The sequence below is a fragment of the Passer domesticus genome, chromosome Z (assembly GCF_036417665.1).
Source record: "Passer domesticus isolate bPasDom1 chromosome Z, bPasDom1.hap1, whole genome shotgun sequence".
Taxonomy (NCBI): domain Eukaryota; kingdom Metazoa; phylum Chordata; class Aves; order Passeriformes; family Passeridae; genus Passer; species Passer domesticus.
Window position 1 is genome coordinate 75,775,022 of NC_087512.1, and position 12,444 is coordinate 75,787,465.

The 12,444-nt window shown below is 44.2% G+C and overlaps 1 protein-coding gene, 2 long non-coding RNA genes and 1 pseudogene across 5 annotated transcripts in view; 3 read left to right on the forward strand and 1 right to left on the reverse strand.

The window, feature by feature from the left end:
- LOC135289658 (TOG array regulator of axonemal microtubules protein 2-like) overlaps nt 1-12,444 on the forward strand; it is a 311,721-nt gene that overhangs the window by 127,756 nt on the left and 171,521 nt on the right. The gene's annotated exons all lie outside the window — the stretch shown is intronic.
- Nucleotides 82-1,632, reverse strand: LOC135290168 (uncharacterized). Its single transcript, XR_010352868.1, has 3 exons — nt 1,466-1,632; nt 393-531; nt 82-230 (listed from the first exon to the last, which is right to left on the reverse strand). It is a non-coding gene; the product is annotated as an uncharacterized LOC135290168 (long non-coding RNA).
- LOC135290166 (uncharacterized) lies at nt 6,187-10,005 on the forward strand. 3 transcript variants are annotated; one of them, XR_010352867.1, is made up of 3 exons: nt 6,187-8,282; nt 9,348-9,544; nt 9,678-10,005. It is a non-coding gene; the product is annotated as an uncharacterized LOC135290166 (long non-coding RNA). The 3 variants fall into 3 exon arrangements; XR_010352866.1 differs by having other exon boundaries at nt 6,187-7,535; nt 8,183-8,282; nt 9,348-10,005; XR_010352865.1 differs by having other exon boundaries at nt 9,348-10,005.
- On the forward strand, nt 10,010-12,108 carry LOC135290161 (DNA ligase 1-like; annotated as a pseudogene).

Consider the following 12,444-nt stretch of genomic DNA (forward strand, 5'->3'; position numbering starts at 1 on the left):
GTAATGTTCCACCCAGGGTCTCCTCCCTGCCTTTACCTGGCCTCTGCCAGCTGCTCTGAAAGGCCTCGCAGGTCCCGCTCCGTGGCTGCGAGTCGTGCTTCCAGGGCAGCGTTCTCCTGTGCCAGCACTGCCTTCTCTCTGCACACCTGGGACAGGGTGTGCCCTTGGCGGGAGAACTCCTGCAGCAGCTTCTCCAGGCCCCTGTGGGCTGGCCGCTGCCGGCGGAAAACCTGGCAGTGGGGGGGGGGGCACCATTTTTCAAGAGGAACAACAACAACAACAACAACCACACAGGCTCGGTCTCAGCTTGCTGCCAGAAGCAGCATTTGGGGGGGTCTTTCTAGGACAAATCCCTCTCCCACAAGTGCTGCCTAGGAACAAGGTGAGCATACCTTTGGCACGGCCAGAGGAACCGCTTCCTTCAGCAGATCCCTCTGAGGCTGCCATTCCTCCGCTGTCGCTGCCGCCACTTCAGACGCCCTCTCCAGTGAGGAGTGGCGCTTTCTCTCAAATGCAGCCAACTCCTTCCACCTACGGCAAGCAGACAGACAAACAAGCCTTTAATTGCAACACAGTCTCCTTGCAAGACCAGGACTGCATAGCATGTCCCACACAAGGCAGTCTCAGGGCTTCCAACAGCCCTCTACTTCCACTTCAAGAGAATGTTGCAATTCCGTCCCTATACTAGCATCTCTCTTTGTTGTTCCTGCAGGTGAAGGAGTCACCACTGAGGAAGTCAAACAAGCTTCCAGAAGCCACAGAACACTTCCAGAAAGCTCAGGTACTCTCAGCTGAGTTACAGCTTCCTGCCTGCTAGCTCTTACACTCCTTTCTGATTACAGTGGATACTGGACTTGCAAAAGTTCTTCTTTGGCTAAGACATGCTTGCTAAGTCTAGGTGAGTACTGCCACAATTACTCTTGCTTTCACTAGTGAAACAAGGAAAGAGCCTGCAAGCCATAGCTTGGGGAGGAGGTGGGGACGATTTTCCAATCCAATTATCAAAGGATGGGTTAGGCTGGCAGAGATGCCAGGAAGCCTCTAGCCCAGGCTTCAGTTCCAAGCACTTGGGGTCAGCATCTGGACAGGCTGCTCAAGGCCCTATCCAGCTGGGGCTTCGGAATGTCTAGGGCTGGAATCTGCACAAGCTCTCTGAGATGTTTCTTATGCTGCATGACTGCCTTTGCAGGTCAATGCTTTGCTCTCCTTAAGCCCAGCCTGATCCTCCCTTGCTTTTACTCTGGTCTAGTTTGGAATGCTTTTTGTCAAGGTTTAAGGAGTGAGTCCCAGGAGGCAGCTGTGCTCTAGGTTGCTCAGCAGCCAGACCTGTCCTGGGCTGCCTTCCCCCGTGTGTGCTGAGCAAGTCCAACAAGGAGAAAGCCAAATTTGTTCTTTGACACTGGGCCTCCTAAAGCCCAGCAATGCCCAGCCCTGCTCAGAGAAAGCGAGAAAGCTCAACACACACCTGAACTCCTGGGCGCCGTGCACTCTGTCCGTGCTCTCCTGCCGCTCCGCCTTTCCTGCCTGGGCCCAGGAGTCCTGACTGGCAAGATCCTCTCCTCGCGGGACCTGCAAGGAATAGGCAGGGAAAAAGCACAAACAAGCAGAGCTGGCAGCGCCTGTGAGGTGAGAGCGGGCCCAGCCTTGGCCGGGGTGCAGCCCCAGCAGAGGCCTGGCAGAGCCCGGAGCAGCCTGAGCCTGGGCAGAGGCAGGCTGGAAGGAGGCCCTTGGAGCTGCATGAGGCAGCAGCCGGGCCCTGGGTGCCTCTTCCTGGCAGGGGGCGAATCCTCCGCTCTCAGAGCCCAGGTGGCAGCTGGCTGCTCCCGAGGGGAAGCGTAGCCGTGCTGGGCACAGCCCAGACTGGAGGCATTGGCCGTCTGGAGTCTGCCCAGGAGCAGAGAAAGGCCAGGGGCAGCCAAGGGCCGGTGGCCTGGCTGAGGATTCCTACTCTTCTGCCGGCTGCCCTGTGACTCCTGGCAAAGGGCAGCAGTGTGTGCAGCACTCTGGGCAGCGGCGCAGGGAGCCGGGCTGCTGGGCAGGCTGGAGCACAGGGCAGCGTCCTTCAGGCACGGCACTTCTGCCAGGGCAAGCCAGGCCAGCCTGAGGCACTGGCAGCTTGGCAGCTCCCATCTGCAGGAGCCAGTGCCTCCCACAGCTCTGCCAGGAAGCGCCTGCAGGCCTGCAGTTCTGCCCTGAGCCACAGCAAAGGTGTGAAATGCAGAGTGTTCTGCAGAAATATTCAGGGCCACCAGGCCAGCCTGCTTTGTGCTCTCTGGAGCACAGCAAGCACTGTGCAATGCTGCTCTGAGCTGCTGGGAGAGAGGGAATTGGGGATGTGCCTGAAGTTGTACTTGAGTAGTGAACTGATTTGGAAAAGAGCTGAATAATTTCAGTAGGCAATCTGTGTTTTCCAGATTAATTTCTGAAAGAAAGTCACCATGTGTTGCACACAGGTAGGGGTATTAGGAAAGAAAGGCCTTATAAAATCAGGCCTTGCTCTGCTCAATTACCAGCTGGCCTGTTATGTCTTCTATGTGCAGCTAGCTAACTTCCCATGTGAAAAATCATAAGAATGAGTGCAGTTAACACAGCAAGCTGTTGTGGTTAGAAAACAGTTTGCATCTGTAATAAACAAGAAATATGTCCCCTGAGAGTCCACAGAAAAAATGGAAACACCTGAGTTAAAGAGAAACTCTTAGCATGTACACACAAAAACACATTCTAAGCAATGAATGGTGTGTCAAGGAAACTACCAGCCAGTTGGAATTGAACACGAGAGCTGTGAAAAATGTATAAAAATGTGTTATATGAATAAAGAATTGGCCTTCCTTGCGTGAAGAGACAGAGTCCCAGCTGCTTTATTGACACAGCAATGTGGTGTCACTCAGCAAGAGCACTTGCAGGGTGTATTCATGAAATGCTTGTGTTTGATTCCCAGAAAAGGAAGGAGAGGCGTTAAGTGTAACAAATAGGGCTTAGTCTTGTGAATTCCTTTAGCTTTAATGGGCAGTGCTGAACCCTGTATTCCCCCATTGCAGTGATTCATGTGTGCAAGTGGCTATCTTAGCCTTGAGAATAAAGAGAGAGGTCCTGCTAAGAAGATAGCTGGAATGCATTGAATGGGAAGAAAGTGTTTTTAGGAGTCTCTTGACTAGCAGAGGCGAATTTGAAGATTGAGATATTTCCTAAATGACTATGTGAGGAAGAGGAGTCGTGTTGGAGTGTCAGAACCCAGGACATCCCTCTGGGTGCCCTGGATGGCTCGAGCCCTGGCAGGGGGCTCGGAGATCCTGTCAGGAAGCCAAAGACACTTGGGATTTTGATCTTAAGCCATGGAGCAAATTAACAACCTTGTACGAAGAATCCCAAGTCACAGAAGTTGAAGTAGCATAATAGTAGTTGTCACAGGGTGAAAAGTAGAATTTTGGGATTTTTAGAACAGGGGCTTGGATTCCCAAGATGGAGGAATTTGGGTGTTCCCTGTCCTTCTTCTTTCTCCTTCCTAACGTCCATGTTCTGGGTTGTGCTGGCACTCTTGGATTGGTTTAGAGTAGAAGTAGGCAGTCTAACATAGGTGATAGGTATTGGAAAATAACTGTAAATAAAGTACATGTAGTTTTTAGTATCAAGAGATAGCAATTCCTCAGGGCAGGGCAGTGTGCCCTTGACAGACCTGCAGATCAGACCTCTGTGAATCTGAGAGAAAATATTTTAGATACTAGATAATGAACAATCTTGTGAATCAGAGCCAAAGAATTCCGACTCTTCCTTTGACCATCGGGCAGGGAAAAGGGACACTTGGATCATCCTGACAGTAGGAAACCCAAGATCCGAGGTCCTGCCATATTTGATCCATGTTTGAGCAGGTTGACAAGACAATGAAGAAAAGTGTATTGTTTAAAGGGGGGAACTTGACCCTTGAAAGAGAAAGAATGTATTGGTCAGTGGGTGGGCAGTTCAGCCTTGAAAGGGGAACAATGCATCATGGAGCCCTTGTTGGCAGGGAGTCATGGAGTATGGTGAGCCATGGTGGCCTCATCTCACACGCCGGCCGTGTGTGAGCTGATGCTGTAACTGGGAAAATCCCACTCCTGAGCAGGAGATAGAAGGCCTGGTCTGGGGTGGAGGGGTGAGAAGGATGAGATGCACACCGTTTTGATCCAGGGGATGTCCTGGAAGTGCACTGCCTACCTGTGCCTCCTACCGAGCACCACGCTCCTGCTCCTTCTCCCGCTCAGCGGATTTTTGGTATCCAGGGGTTGGTATGTATTATTTGCTACTGCAGCTAATGGAATGAATTTGCTTTGCAAGCCCAGTTGTCTTTTAGTTATTTTCTGCATGGGTCTCCTCCTGAACCTGTGGGTCTCCTCCTGAACAACCACCAGGGACCTACAGGACACTCCTACTCTGATGTCAATAAATTCTGAGAAGAGGTTTAAAGATGTCAAATAAAGTGGAGTAATGTTTAGCCTGTGAGTTTCAGCAAAGTATTGAATATGTCTTAGTTCCATGGATACAAACTAGTAAGTCAGATTGCTGGGAGTGCAGGTGTTAAGGAAGTGATTCCCTACACACCCAACACTGAAACAAAGTATTGCTTTCTTTCTAACCCTGAGCTGGCAGCAGGGATCAGGCCCTGCTTGGTAACCTTTCATTTTGGCAACTTCTGTTAGCAGGTAAGAAAGGTCCCAATGAAACCTTTTCCAGCTGTTTCCCTCTGGTTTCTCTTCTTAGGCTCCAGAGCTCTTTGCTGCAGGTGTCCTGGGTGTGTGCAGAGCAGAGGAGCCCCACAGAACCCTTGGTTCCCCACAAGTTGTCCTGCCTTGTTCCCAGGTGTGCCCAGCTGTGGCAGGAGGAAGAGCCCGCAGCGCAGAGGGCACCGTGCCCTGCCCAGCCGGGGCTCCCTGGCACAGAGCAGCAGCAGCGCCAGCGCCGTTCAACCCGCTCCTGCCTTGCCTTCCCCTGGCACACAGAAGCCTCTGGAAATCAGCACCTCCAGTCACGTTCCCAGCTTGGAGCAGCTGCTGCTGCTGGGCAGATGCTGCCAGTGTGACTGCTTCCAAAGGGGACTAAAGGCAGAGATGTACATGCACAGAAGCCCTGGGCATGTCCGATAAACGTGCAAATATATGGGGAGATTTGTTAGCAATTATTTCAGCTGTTATGCCAACAGTGGCTTCTCTCCTGGCTCTGTGTGTTACAGATGAGTAACGTAATGGTTGGCTCTCACAATTAAGAGATAGATATTATATGGATGTAAAAATATAAAGTGATGTTATCGTAATATATCCTCCCATTGTCCTCTTTCCCCTCCCCCTTGTAATAACCTTGGTCGTCAGGGCATTTGGGGAGGGCTGGCTTGTGACCAGGAGGTGAGGTGTAAAACACCTGACCTCCAATCAAGAGGTAAGAAAGTAATCTCCAGCAATGGATAGCAGAGAAAGAGTTGACTGACCAAACTTTTGGAGGGGCTAAGGCTATCAAAGGCAGAGTATGTCTTTTGTAGATGAGGATGTGGCTGCAAGTCACAGAGACTGCCAGTTCTGAACATTTTTCCTTGTTCAGTCCTTTGTTAAGGTTTAATAAACCTTTAAAATGTTCAAAGTGAGAGTCGTTTCTCACATGTGCAATGCTGTGGGCCATTTTCTCGATCTGGTTTCCTTTACATGGGTCCCATCTGAGTGCTCACTTGGGCTACAGGCTGTAGGTGCTTGGGGCACTCTTGGAGTTGCTCTTGGATCCCTTGAACAATGGGGTTTGGCCCGGGAGGGCAATTTGTGCTGCTTTGTGGCAGAGGAGAACTTCCCAGGCTATTTTGTGTTTGCTGTGGGGAAGGTTGGTTATTGCTTTGTATAAAGTCACAGACCAGCATGGAGCGTTTGCTTTGTGATGTCAGGGCATGGTTGCCACGTCACAGTGGTGACATGAGAAGGTTGCCTTGGTGCACGGAAGGCCTCAGTGTCAGAGCAGCCCTAGGGCTTGCTCAGAGCAGGAGCACCCTGCGCCTTGAGGCATTTGTCAGTGGGCAGCTGCACACTGACAGGAGCCTTGTTTGTTCTAGTGTTGGAGCACAGCGTGCAAACTTGCACAGCAGTGCTACAATGATTCAGCAGCTTGCTGCTGCAGTGGTTACTGTTTATGGCGTGACTTATTCCGGCTATTTTCTGACTCACCTGGAACGTAAGTAGAGATTTCCCCTCTACTTAGGTTAGGGTGTAACCTAACCTGGCTTTTGTATGTCTTCCTGCTCCTTCTTAGTGACTGAGTTGATTGAGAAACAGAAAGAGCATTAGGATGCCACTGGTTTAATAAAGCTCCTGTCAATTTGTTCAGCTAAAAAGGGGGTGTCTGTAGCCACAGGGGCAGCATTGCCAGGGAACCTGCAGGGATTCCCTTCCCTCCATGGGAGAGTCTGTGGCAACAGGGTCTGTCATTTCCTCAATTTGCTGGGACAAGCAAGACAGCTTTGAAACTGTAGACTGGGAGAACTTCTCGGAAGGCCTTCTAAAAACTCTGTTGTTCCCAGTTGCAGTTGTTCCCAGAATTCAGGGAAAGCTTCTTTCTTTCTAAATTTGGTCATGAAAGAATTTGATTGTCTAACTTGACCCTTTACCTAGTGCTAAAAGAGTGATTCCCTTTGCAAAGAAGTGCAAACTCCAAACCAGTGAGTGTCTCCTCCTGAGCCCTGCAGCTGCTGCTGTGCTGTTTCACAATAGAACAGCCAAAGCTCAGAGGAATTTTGGGGAAGCTTTACTGGGCAACTGTTTACAGCAAGTTAATGAGAATTAGTGCATGCAACTGATTTTTTTTAAAAAGCACCTGAAGGAGAGGATTTTAGAAGCTATTTTAAGTGTTTACTAGAACAGGAATATTGAGTGTTAAAGAAGAATTTGTATTTTCTTGATCGTGTTTGTATTCTTTTGCTGACTAAAAAGGTTGAAGTGTAGGCACAAGCAAGAACATTATCCTGATCTCTTGGTGGCTTTGTGAATGAAATGTGTCTCCTGGAGGGATGTTGTGAAAGGGAAAATAAGCTCTGTTTGGATTGACCTCTTGTGTGGGATTCACCAGGCCAGGAACTTTTCTCACAGCATCTGATTCATTTTCCCTGCCCAGTACAGGTCACATAAAACATGTATTCAGTGGAGCTGCTCCTGAGGTGAGTGAGAAAGGAAGATTTCATGTTCCTCCTATTTAAAAATTCCGGAGCGAGCTGTCACCTTGACTAGACACAGAAGAGTATAGAGGGCCAGCAAGGACGGCCAAAAGAAAATCCAGAGAGAAACGCCCAAAGAAAATAATTCCCATGACTTCAACAACAACAACAACAACAACAACAACAACAAAAAGGAGTGGATATTTCCTAATTTCAATCTCAGAAATCTGAAGAAAGAGAACTGAAGAATTTCCATAGATACCCATATGACAGTGCTCAGCACAAGGGCTGCTGCCCTGCCAAACCTGCCCTCAGTGCATCCAAGTGCTTTAGACACTGGAGTGGCTCACTTGCATCCTGGGGCTTGTAGGTGCTTTTGGTATGCCAGGAGGAGAAGCCCTCTTCTTTTTGTCTTTCTCCAGCCAGCAAGGGGGCTTCTGCACAACATCTCCTGCCCTTTTCCAGCACTGGATGGGATTCTGCCCAGTTCTGGTTTTCCCTGTCTGCTGCAGCAATAGCAACAATGTTGCTGGCTCTTTCCTACTTGTCCATTTCTGAGCTTGCAAGAAATGAAAGTTCTGTTTTACAGCTACAATGTTGCTTGCTGATAGCAGCCAGGAAGGAATATCAAATTCATAGCCATATAGTGTTGAACTGGCCCATTTTAATTAATTAATTACTCCCACCCAAAAGTGATCCACTTCACACCCCAGGGGTTTTTTATTTCTTGGCAAACCCTTGTCTGGAGAGAGCACATCCCCTGCAGCAGCAGTCATCCTGGCTGGTGTGCAGGGGACAGTCTACAACAGCAGGTGCTGTTGCTCTTTCAAAAGCTGACATGCCTTTCCTTAGAAAGGTCCTGCTCTGCAAGTGTTGCAGCAGCAAGCTCTTCCTCTCAGTGGCACTGTCTTCTGCCATTACTCCCCATTCCCCTGGGGAAAGGGAATCTTTTAGAGTGGTTTCCTTTCTTTTGTGATGAAATCACATCACTTAGTTTTGCTCTCCTGTTTCTGTTTTCTCTCTCAGTGCCTGAGAGGACTGGATTTTCTTCACTCAAACCACATGATCCACCGAGGTCTGAAGAGCTGCAACATCCTTCTCGGAACCAATGGCTCTGTCAAGCTGGGTCAGTGTATTCTTGGTCAAGTGCAGCATTCCAGGGATGTGGGTGTGGGGCTGCTTGGAGTGACTGCCAGCTCCCCAGAAATGGTGCTGGTGGCAGTGCAGGGACCCCTCTGTGAGCTGGTGACATGGTTGCAATGTGCACAGAGGCATGACAAGGAACCACAAGCAGTCAACAGTGGCATTGGCTTGTGTGTCCTTTCAAGAGGGAGGGAGCTACAAGTCTAAAGCTTCAGATAAAAAGGCTACTGATGGAGGTAGTGTAAAAAAATGATGAGGTTTTTTTGAAATGGAAAATTCTTTATTTCCTTGTGTTATAAATAAAAAATGAAAAATAGCCAATTTTGATAAAAAAATTAAAAATAAAATTTATTTCGCGACCGTAATACATTCCCGACAGCCACCAATCAATCGGACAGCGTACCACCCCCGGGAGGTGAGCCGGGTGGACGTGAGATTGGTCTCGCTAGCACCAAATTCTCCTTGTCCACACTGGCTGCTCCAAGGTAGCAGTTCTTATAAGATTTTGCCGCGGCAGAGTCTCTTTCTCTCCTTCTAAGTTCTGCATATTCAAGTTGGTTTCATTCTTCGGTTCGGGCTGCACAAAACCTTCGTCTGGGAATAGAATAATACATTTCCTCGATTCCCGGAATCTGGCATTCAGATGGAAGGTGTTGATGGCTTTGGTCATCTCAGATAGGTACCTCGTCCGGGCCATCATCGCTTGGGCATCACTGGGTGCATGCTTCTGTGAATGCCCATCTCCTGTGCAGCCCAGGTTGTATTTTGCATGTAAATGTGGTGATGCCACTCTGCCCATCTGCCGTGGTTTCGCCATCCTGGGGAAGATGTGTACCGGCCGTTTATTTTACACATATATATTTCATACATCTTTTATTTCCACAAATTACTAACCATATTTCTAACACTTGGCTAAAGCCCTGAGGAAATAGAGCAGGGACAGATTTCCAGCAGATGACACAGTGCATTCTTAGACTGAGAGTGGGGAATTTTTTTGCTTAGTTTCCTAAATGGAGTTGGCTTTGATGGTTTGTTGTTTTCTCCACAGGTGACTTTGGCCTCTTTGCTCAGCTCACTCCTGAGCAGAGTAGACAAAGCTCCGTGGCCAGCACTTCTGGGTGGATGGCGCCTGAAGTGGTGACAGGTCAACCATATGGCCCCAAAGTGGACATATGGTCTTTTGGAATCGTGGGCATTGAAATGGTGGAACGAGAAGCTCCTTACTGGAAAGAAACTTCTGGCATGGTAAGGAGCAAATACTGACTGATCCCTCTGTCTTTCTCACCTGTCCCGTGTCCTGTGTGCCACTGGACAAAATCCCATTGCCATCTCCTGGCACCACTTCCACCAAGATCACCTCCTAAAAATGTCCCTGCAGCACATCAGCAGCTGCTGTAGCTTTGGTTGCATCAGAAGGGAAGTGGCAGTTCAGAAACCTAAGCAGTTCAGACACCTAACCAGTTCAGGAACCTGCCATTTAGGCCTCCAGCCATGCCTGGCATTTCTCATTTGCTTTTTGAACAGTGTTGGAGCTCTGTCTCTGAAGGACAAAAAATTTTCAGTGGAATGGTTGGATGTGTGATAAATATCCTTCAAAATGGAGGTTCAATCATCCTAGTTTCAATTGTACAGGAAAAGAAAACTGGAAATTGAAAAGGAAGAGAAAATAGATAAGAAAAAAAGGAAAAAGAAGAGAAAAAATAAAAGAAACAGAAAGAGAAAGAGAAAGAGAAAGAGAAAGAGAAAGAGAAAGAGAAAGAAAAAGAAAAAGAAAAAGAAAAAGAAAAAGAAAAAGAAAAAGAAAAAGAAAAAGAAAGAGAAAGAGAAAGAGAAAAAGTAAATGAAAAACAAAAAGAAAGAAAAAAGAAAAAGAAAGAGAAAAAGAAAATGAAAAAGAAAAAGAAAGAGAAAGAGAAAGAGAAAAAGAAAATGAAAAAGAAAAAGAAAGAAAAAACAAGAGAAAGAGAAAAAGAAAACGAAAAAGAAAAAGAAACAGAAAGAGAAAAAGAAAAACAAAGAGAAAGAGAAAAAGAAAATGAAAAAGAAAATGAATAAGAAAAAGAAAAAGAAAGAGAAAGAGAGAGAGAAAGAGGGAGAGGGAGAGAAAGAGAAAGAGAAAGAGAAAAAGAAAGAGAAAAGAAAAAGAAAAAGAAAGAGAAAGAGAAAAAGAAAGAGAAAGAGAAAGAGAAAGAGAAAGAGAAAGAGAAAGAGAAAGAAAAGAAAATGAAAAAGAAAAAGGAAGAGAAAAATAGAAAGAGAAAAAGAAATAGAAAAAGAAAGAGAAAGAGAAAGAGAAAGAGAAAGAGAAAGAGAAAGAGAAAATGAAAAACAAATAGAAAACGAAAAAGAAAGATAAGGAGAAAGATAAGGAGAAAGATAAGGAGAAAGAGAAAGAGAAAGAGAAAGAGAAAGAGAAAGAGAAAGAGAAAGAGAAAGAGAAAATGAAAAAAAATAAACAGAAAAAGAAAGAGAAAGAGAAAGTGAAAATGAAAAAAAAAGAAACAGAAAAAGAAAGAGAAAGAGAAAGAGAAAGCGAAAGAGAAAGAGAAAAGAAAATGAAAAAGAAAATGAATAAGAGAAAAAGAAAATGAAAAAGAAAAAGAAAGAAAAAACAAGAGAAAGAGAAAAAGAAAACGAAAAAGAAAAAGAAACAGAAAGAGAAAAAGAAAAACAAAGAGAAAGAGAAAAAGAAAATGAAAAAGAAAATGAATAAGAAAAAGAAAAAGAAAGAGAAAGAGAGAGAGAAAGAGAAAGAGGGAGAGAAAGAGAAAGAGAAAGAGAAAAAGAAAGAGAAAAGAAAAAGAAAAAGAAAGAGAAAGAGAAAAAGAAAGAGAAAGAGAAAGAGAAAGAGAAAGAGAAAGAGAAAGAGAAAGAGAAAGAAAAGAAAATGAAAAAGAAAAAGGAAGAGAAAAATAGAAAGAGAAAAAGAAATAGAAAAAGAAAGAGAAAGAGAAAGAGAAAGAGAAAGAGAAAGAGAAAGAGAAAGAGAAAGAGAAAGAGAAAATGAAAAACAAATAGAAAACGAAAAAGAAAGATAAGGAGAAAGATAAGGAGAAAGAGAAAGAGAAAGAGAAAGAGAAAGAGAAAGAGAAAGAGAAAGAGAAAGAGAAAGAGAAAGAGAAAGAGAAAATGAAAAAAAATAAACAGAAAAAGAAAGAGAAAGAGAAAGTGAAAATGAAAAAAAAAGAAACAGAAAAAGAAAGAGAAAGAGAAAGAGAAAGCGAAAGAGAAAGAGAAAAGAAAATGAAAAAGAAAATGAATAAGAGAAAAAGAAAATGAAAAAGAAAAAGAAAAAGAAAAAGAAAAAGAAAAAGAAAAAGAAAAAGAAAAAGAAAAAGAAAAAGAAAAAGAAAATGAAAAAGAAAATGAAAATGAAAGAGAAAGAGAAAATGAAAAAGAAAAAGAAAAAAAATGAAATAGAAAAAGAAAGAGAAAGAGATCATGAGAAAGAAAAAGAAAGAGAAAAGAAAGAGAAAGAGAAAGAGAAAGAGAAAGAGAAAGAGAAAGAGAAAGAGAAAGAGAAAGAGAAAGAGAAAGAGAAAAAGAAAATGAAATAGAAAAAGAAAGAGAAATAGAAAGAGAAAAAGAAAAAGCAAAAGAAAGAGAAAAAGAAAAAGAAAAAGAAAATGAAAGAGAAAAGAAAAGATCGAGAAAAAGAAACAGAAAAAGAAAAAGCAAAAGAAAGAGAAAAAGGAAAAGACAAAGAAAAAGAAAAAGAAAAAGAAAAAGAAAAAAAAAAAGAAAAAGAAAAAGAAAAAGAAAAAGAAAAAGAAAAAGAAAAAGAAAAAGAAAAGAAAAAGAAAGAGAAAAAGCAAAAGCAAACAGAAAAGCAAAAGCAAAAGCAAAACCAAAAGAAAAAGAAAAAGAAAAAGAAAGATAAAGATAAAGAAAATAAAAAGAAAGAGAAAGAGAAAGACAAAGTGAAAAAGAAAGAGAAAAAGAAAGAGAAAGAGAACTAGAAAAAGAAAACGGAAAAGACAAAGAAAAAGAAAGAGAAAAAGAAAAAGAAATATAAAAAGAAAGAGAAAAAGAAAAAGCAAAAGAAATAGAAAAAGAGAAAAAGAAAAAGAGAAAAAGAAAAAGAAAAAGAAAAAGAAAAAGAAAAAGAAAAAGAAAAAGAAAGAGAAAAAGAAAAAGAAAGAGAA